Source organism: Lipotes vexillifer, unplaced genomic scaffold (assembly GCF_000442215.2).
Source record: "Lipotes vexillifer unplaced genomic scaffold, Lipotes_vexillifer_v1.1 scaffold1709, whole genome shotgun sequence".
NCBI classification, from domain to species: Eukaryota; Metazoa; Chordata; class Mammalia; order Artiodactyla; family Lipotidae; genus Lipotes; species Lipotes vexillifer.
Genome location: NW_006788868.1, coordinates 427513 through 435970, shown reverse-complemented (window position 1 = coordinate 435970; position 8458 = coordinate 427513). Strand labels below are relative to the sequence as shown.

Sequence of the window (8458 nt, the reverse complement as noted above, 5' to 3'; positions counted from 1 at the left end):
CAGGAATGCTCTGTTTTCTTTGCTGTACTTTCAGTATGCAGCATAGTACCTGGTTCACAGTAGATAATCAGTAGATATGTTGCACAAGTGAATGAAATCCACATTTTGATCCTAAGTACTAACTTTCATGGAAATACTCTGTACTACCTCTATTGCTAGGACTGCTAGGCCTATGGATAAAAGTACAAGGTAAATGAAGCTTGTTTTTGTTTATTTTTTATACCCTTGCTCCATGGCTCGTCAATTAATGCCAATAGCTTCTTTGGGTGCCCGTATTTTACCATTATGTTTCAGCTTGTTGGTCAGCTCTCTTTTTAAAGATAATTGCACATGTCATCCCATTTTTTTTATTATTATTTTTTAAACATCGTTATTGGAATATAATTGCTTTACAAAGGTGTATTAGTTTCTGCTTTATAACAAAGTGAATCAGCTATACATATATCCCCATATCTCTCCCCTCTTGTATCTCCCTCCTACCCTCCCTATCCTGCCCCTCTAGGTGGTCACAAAGCACCAAGCTGATCTCCCTGTGCTCTGTGGCTTCTTCCCACTAGCTATCTATTTTACATTTGGTAGTGTATATATGTCCATGCCACTCTCTCACTTCATCCCAGCTTACCCTTCCCCCTCCCCGTGTCCTCAAGTCCATTCTCTACATCTGTGTCTTTATTCCTGTCCTGCCCCTAGGTTCTTCATAACTTTTTTTTTTTTTAGATTCCATATATATGTATTAGCGTATGGTATTTGTTCTTCTGAGTTACTTCACGCTGTATGACAGACTCTAGGTCCATCCACCCAACTACAAATAAATCAATTTCATTTCCTTTAATGGCTGAGTAATATTCCATTGTATATATGTGCCACATCTTTATTGAGTCATCTGTCGATGGGCACTTAGGTTGCTTCCATGTCCTGGCTATTGTAAATAGAGCTGCAATGAACATTGTGGTACATGACTCCTTTTGAATTATGGTTTTCTCAGGGTATATACCTGAGAAAACCTACCTACCCATACCTACTGGGTTGTATGGTATACAACCTGGGTTGTATGGTCGTTCTATTTTTAGTTTTTTTAAGGAAACTCCATACTGTTCTCCATAGTGGCTGTATCAATTTACATTCCTACCAGCAGTGCAAGAGGGTTCCATTTTCTCCACACCTTCTCCAGCATTTATTATTTGTAGATTTTTTGGTGATGGCCATTCTGACTGGTGTGAAGTGATACCTCATTTTGGTTTTGATTTGCATTTCTCTAATGATTAGTGATGTTGAGCATTCTTTCATGTGTTTGTTGGCAATCTGTATATCTTCTTTGGAGAAATGTCTATTTAGGTCTTCTGCCCATTTTTGTATTGGGTTGTTTTTTTGTTATTGAGCTGCATGAGCTGCTTGTAAATTTTAGAGATTAATCCTTTGTCAGTTGCTTCATTTGCAAATATTTTCTCCAATTCTGAGGGTTGTCTTTTCGTCTTATGGTTTCCTTTGCTGTGCAAAAGCTTTGAAGTTTCATTACGTCCCATTTGTTTATTTTTGTTTTTATTTCCATTTCTCTAGGAGGTGGGTCAAAAAGGATCTTGATGTGATTTATGTCGTAGAGTGTTCTGCCTATATTTTCCTCTAAGAGTTTGATAGTGTCTGGCCTTACATTTAGGTCTTTAATCCATTTTGAGTTTATTTTTGTGTATGGTGTTAGGGAGTGTTCTAATTTCATTCCTTTACATGTAGCTGTCCAGTTTTCCCAGCACCACTTATTGAAGAGGCTGGCTTTTCTCCATTGTATATTCTTGCCTCCTTTATCAAAAATAAGGAGACCATAGGTGCGTGGGTTTATCTCTGGGCTTTCTATCCTGTTCCATTGATCTATATTTCTGTTTTTGTGCCAGTACCATACTGTCTTGATTACTGTAGCTTTGTAGTATAGTCTGAAGTCTGTCTCATCCCATTTTTTTCCTTATAACTATCCATCTGTAGTTTCCTAGGACCAGATTATGTGGTCCTGACTTCATACCGCTTCCTGAATTTTCAAGGTCTATGTCTCAGACAAATCATGCAGAATTCTTCCAAGTCTAATATAAAATGGTATACTCTTCCTTCTGAGTATTATGGAAGAGCAGTTTCACACTCTGGCTTGCCTGTAAAACATTTCACAGATACAGGAGTCTGTGTCGTAGGTGAAGATTATAGAGGAAATGTTGGTGTTGTACTGTTTAATTTTGGCAAAGAAACATTTGATGTCAAAAGGGTGATTGAATTGCACAGCTCATTTGTGAACAGGTTTCTTATCCAGAAACAGGAAGTTCAAGTTTTGGATGATGCTGAAAGGGGTTCAAGAGTTTTTGGTTCCACTGGAAATAGCCAGTCTTATTCGAAACCCACCAGTCTAGATTTGTGGGTTGTAGATCTACACCAGAATTCTAAGCAGATATATCAAGAGTGTATGGCTGTGAAGTATGTCTGACCTCACATCACTTCTGGTTTAATTTACCAGGGATCCTTGTTTCATTCTGGGATTCTGCTGAGATATTTGTTTTAATTTTGAGTTGGACTGCCAGCTACAAGTATAACACTGCTTCTAGCATCAGTTTCACTGGTCATGGAGTAAGGCAGTATTTTACTAATTTTGCTTGGCTTTTTTTTCCTAGTGTTTTGCTAAGGCTTAGTTACCAGAAATGTTTCATGAAAGAAACTTCCATATCTTCTTTCTTACCCTACAAAAATTAATGATATTTTTCCCTTCATTGTCATTGATTCTTAAGAAAGTTGACTACAATAATTGATTATTATGGCTAATCTTTTCTCTTGTTTCCTGATTTCCTTCTCTGGAAGATTCACATTGGTCCAAATTACTTTTTGCTAACATATTATTATGTATAGTCCTTTATTTTTTCATTTTTATTATATTACTCCAAGCTTTATTACCTTGTAAGTACAATACCTTACTTTGGCAGCCAGAACTTTACATGATATCTCACCTCCAAAGATGTGCTGATATTACAAAACCTTTATAGAGCTGCTCTAAAATGGAAAATTGTAATTCTTATTTTCTCTCTCTCCCTCTCTCTCTTCTCCCCTCCCCCCCTTGCCTTTCTCTTTTTGCTTCTAGTTACATGGGTTAGCATTCTCAGTGCATGAAAAAGAGCCCATGATCTCCATCTGTCTATTGTTAATATACATTTATGCTTACCTTTGATAGATGTTTATATGTGTGTATTATCTGTAAAAGTCTTATACATATTTTTACAATCAAAATTTCTGAGTGATAGGGTTTGGGGTTTGTGAGCACATAGTATCTTACAAACCATCATGTGCATTGACCCCCCTAATGTCGACTCTTTATTTGGTATTCCTTCCAAACCTTCCATATCATCACCTCTTAGAGATAGAGCAGCCTGTCAAACACTTAGAGGGATGTTTAAGAGAGCCCTACAGAATTGAACTACCAACTCTAGAACAATGCAGAGTGTTTATGCAATAAAATGATGTCACAGATTAAGAACTGGAAAATGACACTGTGATGATTGATGGCAGAAAATTTGCTTTTGGCATGAGAATGGATCGAGTGTATGTCACCCCTATCCTGTAAATTGATACATAATTGTCGATAACATCCCGTGCATACAATAACTTTCAGAAGAAGATATATTATTTTAAAGTAAATGCTGGTAAACACCATCTAAAGGCAAATAGGAATAGTCTTTTAAGTTGCCAAGTTTTTCCTTGTACTATTTTAATGAAGCATTTTTATTCTGGTAGTAAAATATTCTTCTCATTGAAATTCAAAGCTTAATTTTTTAATATCTTTATTGGAGTATAATTGCTTTACAATGTTGCATTAGTTTCTGCTGTACAACAAAGTGAACCAGCTATATGTATACATATATCCCCATATCCCCTCCCTCTTGAGCCTCCCTCCTACACTCCATATCCCACCCCTCTAGGTCATCACAAAGCATTGAGCTGATCTCCCTATGCTATGCAGCAGCTTCCCACTAGCCATCTGTTTTACATTTGGTAGTGTATATATGTCAGTGATATTCTATCACTTTGTTCCAGCTTCCCCTTCAACCCATGGCCTCAAGTCTGTTCCCTATGTCTGCATCTTTATTCCTGCCCTACTGCTAGGTTCATCATTACCGTTTTTTTAGATTCCATATATGTGCATTAGCATACGGTATTTGTTTTTCTCTTTCTCATTTACTTCACTCTGTATGACAGTCTCTAGGTCCATTCATCTCATTACAAATAACTCAGTTTTGTTCCTTTTTATGGCTGAGTAATATTCCATTGTATATATGTGCCACATCTTTATCCATTCATCTGTTGATGGACATTTAGGTTGCTTCCATGTCCTGGCTATTGTAAATAGTGCTGCAGTGAACATTGTGGTGCATGACTCTTTTTGAATTATGGTTTTCTAAGGATATATGCCCAGTAGTGGGATTGCTGGGTCATATGGTAATTCTATTTTTCGTTTTTTAAGGAACCTCCATAGTGGCTGTATCAATTTACATTCCCACCAACAGTGCAAGAGGGTTCCCTTTTCTCCACACCCTTTCCAACATTTATTTTTTGTAGATTTTTTGATGATGGCAATTCTGACTGGTGTGAGGTGATACCTCATTGTAGAATTGATTTGCATTTCTCTAATGATTAGTGATGTTGAGCATCCTTTCATGTGTTTGTTGGCCATCTGTGTATCCTCTTTGGAGGAATGTCTATTTAGGTCTTATGTCCATTTTTGATTGGGTTGTTTGTTTTTTTGATATTGAGCTGCATGAGGTGCTTGTATATTTTAGAAATTAATCCTTTGTCAGGATTCATTTGCAAATATTTTCTCCCATTCTGAGAGCTTTCTTTCATCAAATATTAAATTTTGTAGAAAATTATTATACTGCAGTTCAGAAAAATAATTAAATGTTTTATCTTGTAAATATAATGAGCAAGTTAAATATTTGTTGCCAAAATTTAAAATGTAGGAGAACTGATGGCTAAATAAATTTTGTTGTTCACATCATATGAGATAAATGCAGTTTTGTGACTGGTCTGCAACTAAGCAGAAGATACTTTGTGAGAATTAAAGATAATTTGAAGTATATCTTTGAATTTGATATTATAATATCTTAAATCAATATCTGGTATGTGGTGGTTAAGATATAATTGTAGTTTATTTGAAATATCTCCTTATAATATATCATTACACATTATGGGAGGAATACATGAAGACATGAGGAAAACAGGCATATAGATTTTGGAACATAACAGTTCACTTTATGTAAAATCATCCAAGTGGTGATAACTACTCAGAATATAGCTGAGAGACTACAAGTATGAAACGAGGCTGACAGGAAGATTAACTGTAATATTAGTCTACCTGGAAAATGTATTACTTCTATGATAATTCCTCTCTCAGAGCCTATATACTATTTTCTTAACATGAAACTTCTTAAGTTCTTAAGAAGTCTGATTCACTGATTTCCTACATGATGGTGGATCAATTCACAGTGGGGTCTGCTAAAGGTTCTTACATTGATACAGTTCCATAAAGCAAGGGGACAGCCTGACTACATATGTATGGGGGGGGGCACGCGTGTGTGTGTGTGTGTGTGTGTGTGTGTGTGTGTGTATGTGTGTGTGTGTGTGTGTGTGTGTGTGAAACAGGAAATTAGAAAGCAAAATAATTTGGAGGTTAATTAATAAGCGCATCTTAACCTTTCAAAAACCTTTGTGTGATGCAACAGAACACAACCCCACGTAGCCAAACTCTGTAACAAATGATTTCCCACAGTGCCAGCTTATTTCTTACTTGTACAAGTCAAAGAAGGTATTTCTGATTGGGTGGCTCTCCTCTGAGAAGTGGCTCAAGGACCCAGACTTCAACCCTCTAGCAGCTCTGTGATCCCCTTGAACCTTGGAATCCTTGGCTGGATCTTCTGCATCTGGCCACAAATGAGGGAAAGGCAAGCACAGCAGATTTCAGAGGAGGTGTTTTAGGGCAAGGCTGAAAATAGCATATATTACTTTGGCCCGCAAGTCAGTCATAGGCCAACCTATTGCAAGGAAAGTTGGGAAATGTAGTCTGGTTGTATGCCTGGGAGGTAGAGGACTTAGTGTGATAATCATCTAATTAGTTAAACCTGCCACAGATACTGAGGTTCTTGATGATCACCACAAGTCACTGCTGAAAAAAGTTAAATTCTACTTAATACTTTCTACTTAGGGAGAAAACAGGTGCACCTTATTATATAGGCGGGTACCATTTCCATTATCAATTGCATTTTTCTTCAGATCAAACCTACCTCACAAACTAACTCAGTAAGCTGAAAACCTCTTGCTGTGTCAGCTGAAGTGCATAGTGCATGCAAAGATGTCAATTAGTATGGTTGAATTGGAAAAATGTGACAACAGTTGGTACTGGTCTCTTGTTCCTGTCCACAGAGCTGTAAATATTAGTTGATGGTGCATGAGAGACATGCAACGTAAAAGAACAGAAACTAATTCCTATGAGTCTGAAAGCAATTCCTTTCTTTTATAAACATCTTTATTGGAGTATAATTGATTTACAATGGTGTATTAGTTTCTGCTTTACAACAGAGTGAATCAGCTATACATATACATATATCACCATATCTCCTCTCTCTTGCGTCTCTCTCCCTCCCTCCCTATCCCACCCCTCTAGGTGATCACAAAACACTGAGCGGATTTCCCTGTGCTATACGGCTGCTTCCCACAAGCTATCTGTTTTACATTTGGTACTATAAATAAGCCCATGCCACTCTCTCACTTCGTTCCGGATTACCCTTCCCCCTCCCCATGTCCTCAAGTCCATTCTCTACATCTGTGTCTTTATTCCTGTTCTGCCCCTAGGTTCTTCACGACTTTTTCTTTTTTTACATTCCATATATGTGTGTTAGCATACAGAATCTGTTTTTCCCTTCTGACTTACTTCACTCTGTATGGCAGACTCAAGGTCCATCCACCTCACTACAGATAACTCAATTTCGTTTCTTTTTATGGCTGAGTAATAGTCCATTGTATATATGTGCCATATCTTCTTTATCCATTCATCTGTCGATGGACACTTAGGTTGCTTCCATGTCCTGGCTATTGTAAGTAGAGCTGCAGTGAACATTGTGGTACAAGACTCTTTTTGAATTATGGTTTTCTCAGGGTATATGCCCAGTAGTGGGATTCCTGGGTTGTATGGTAGTTCTATTTTTAGTTTTTCAAGGAACCTCCATACTGATCTCCATAGTGGCTGTATCAATTTACATTCCCACCAGCAGTGCCAGAGGGTTCCCTTTTCTCCACACCCTCTCTAGCATTTACGTTTTGTAGATTTTTTGATGATGGCCATTTTGACTGGTGTGAGGGGATACCTCATTGTAGTTTTGATTTGCATTTCTCTAATGATTAGTGATGTTGAGCATCCTTTCATGTATTTGTTGGCAATATGTGTATCTTCTGTGGAGAAATGTCTATTTAGGTCTTCTACCCATTTTTGGATTGGGTTGTCTGTTTTTTTTGATATTGAGCTGCATGAGCTGCTTGTAAATTTGGACATTAATCCTTTGTCAGTTGCCTGTTTTGCAAATATTTTCTCCCATTCTGAGGGTTGTCTTCATCTTGTTTATGGTTTCTTCTGCTGTGCAGAAGCTTTTAAGTTTCATTAGGTCCTATTTGTTTATTTTTGTTTTTATTTCCATTTCTCTAGGAGGTGGGTCAAAAAGGATCTTGCTGTGATTTATGTCAAAGAGTGTTCTGCCTCTGTTTTTCTCTAAGAATTTTATACTGTCTGGCCTTAGATTTAGGTCTTTAATCCATTTTGAGTTTATTTCCGTGTATGCTGTTAGGAAGTGTTCTAATTTCATTCTTTTACATGTAGCTCTCCAGGTTTATCAGCACCACTTATTGAAGAGGCTATCTTTTCTCAATTGAATATTCTTGCCTCCTTTATCAAAGATAAGCTGACCATATGTGCATGGACTTATCTCTGGGCTTTCTATCCTGTTTCATTGATCTATATTTCTATTTCTGTGCCAGTACCATACTGTCTTGATTACTGTAGTTTTGTAGTATAGTCTGAAGTCCACGAGGCTGATTTTTCCAGCTCCTTTTTTCTTTCTCAAGATTGCTTTGGCTATTTGGGGTCTTTTGTGTTTCCATACAAATTGTGAAGTTTTTTGGTCTAGTTCTGTGAAAAATGCCATTGGTAATTTGATAGGTGTTGCATTGAATCTGTAAATGGCTTTGGGTTGTATAGTCATTTTCGCAGTGTTGATCCTTCTAATCCAGGGACATGGTATATCTCTCCATCTGTTTGTATCATCTTTAATTTCTTTCATCAGTGTCTTATAATTTTCTGCATACAGATCTTTTGTCTCCTTAGGTAGGTTTATTCCTAGGTATTTTTTTTTTTTTTTTTCAATGGTAAATGGGAGTGTTTTCTTGATTTCAC

The 8458-nt window shown here is 37.1% G+C and overlaps 1 protein-coding gene across 1 annotated transcript in view; it reads left to right on the top strand.

Moving 5' to 3' along the window:
• LOC103078014 (protein unc-13 homolog C-like) overlaps positions 1-8458 on the top strand; it is a 288547-nt gene that overhangs the window by 160884 nt on the left and 119205 nt on the right. The gene's annotated exons all lie outside the window — the stretch shown is intronic.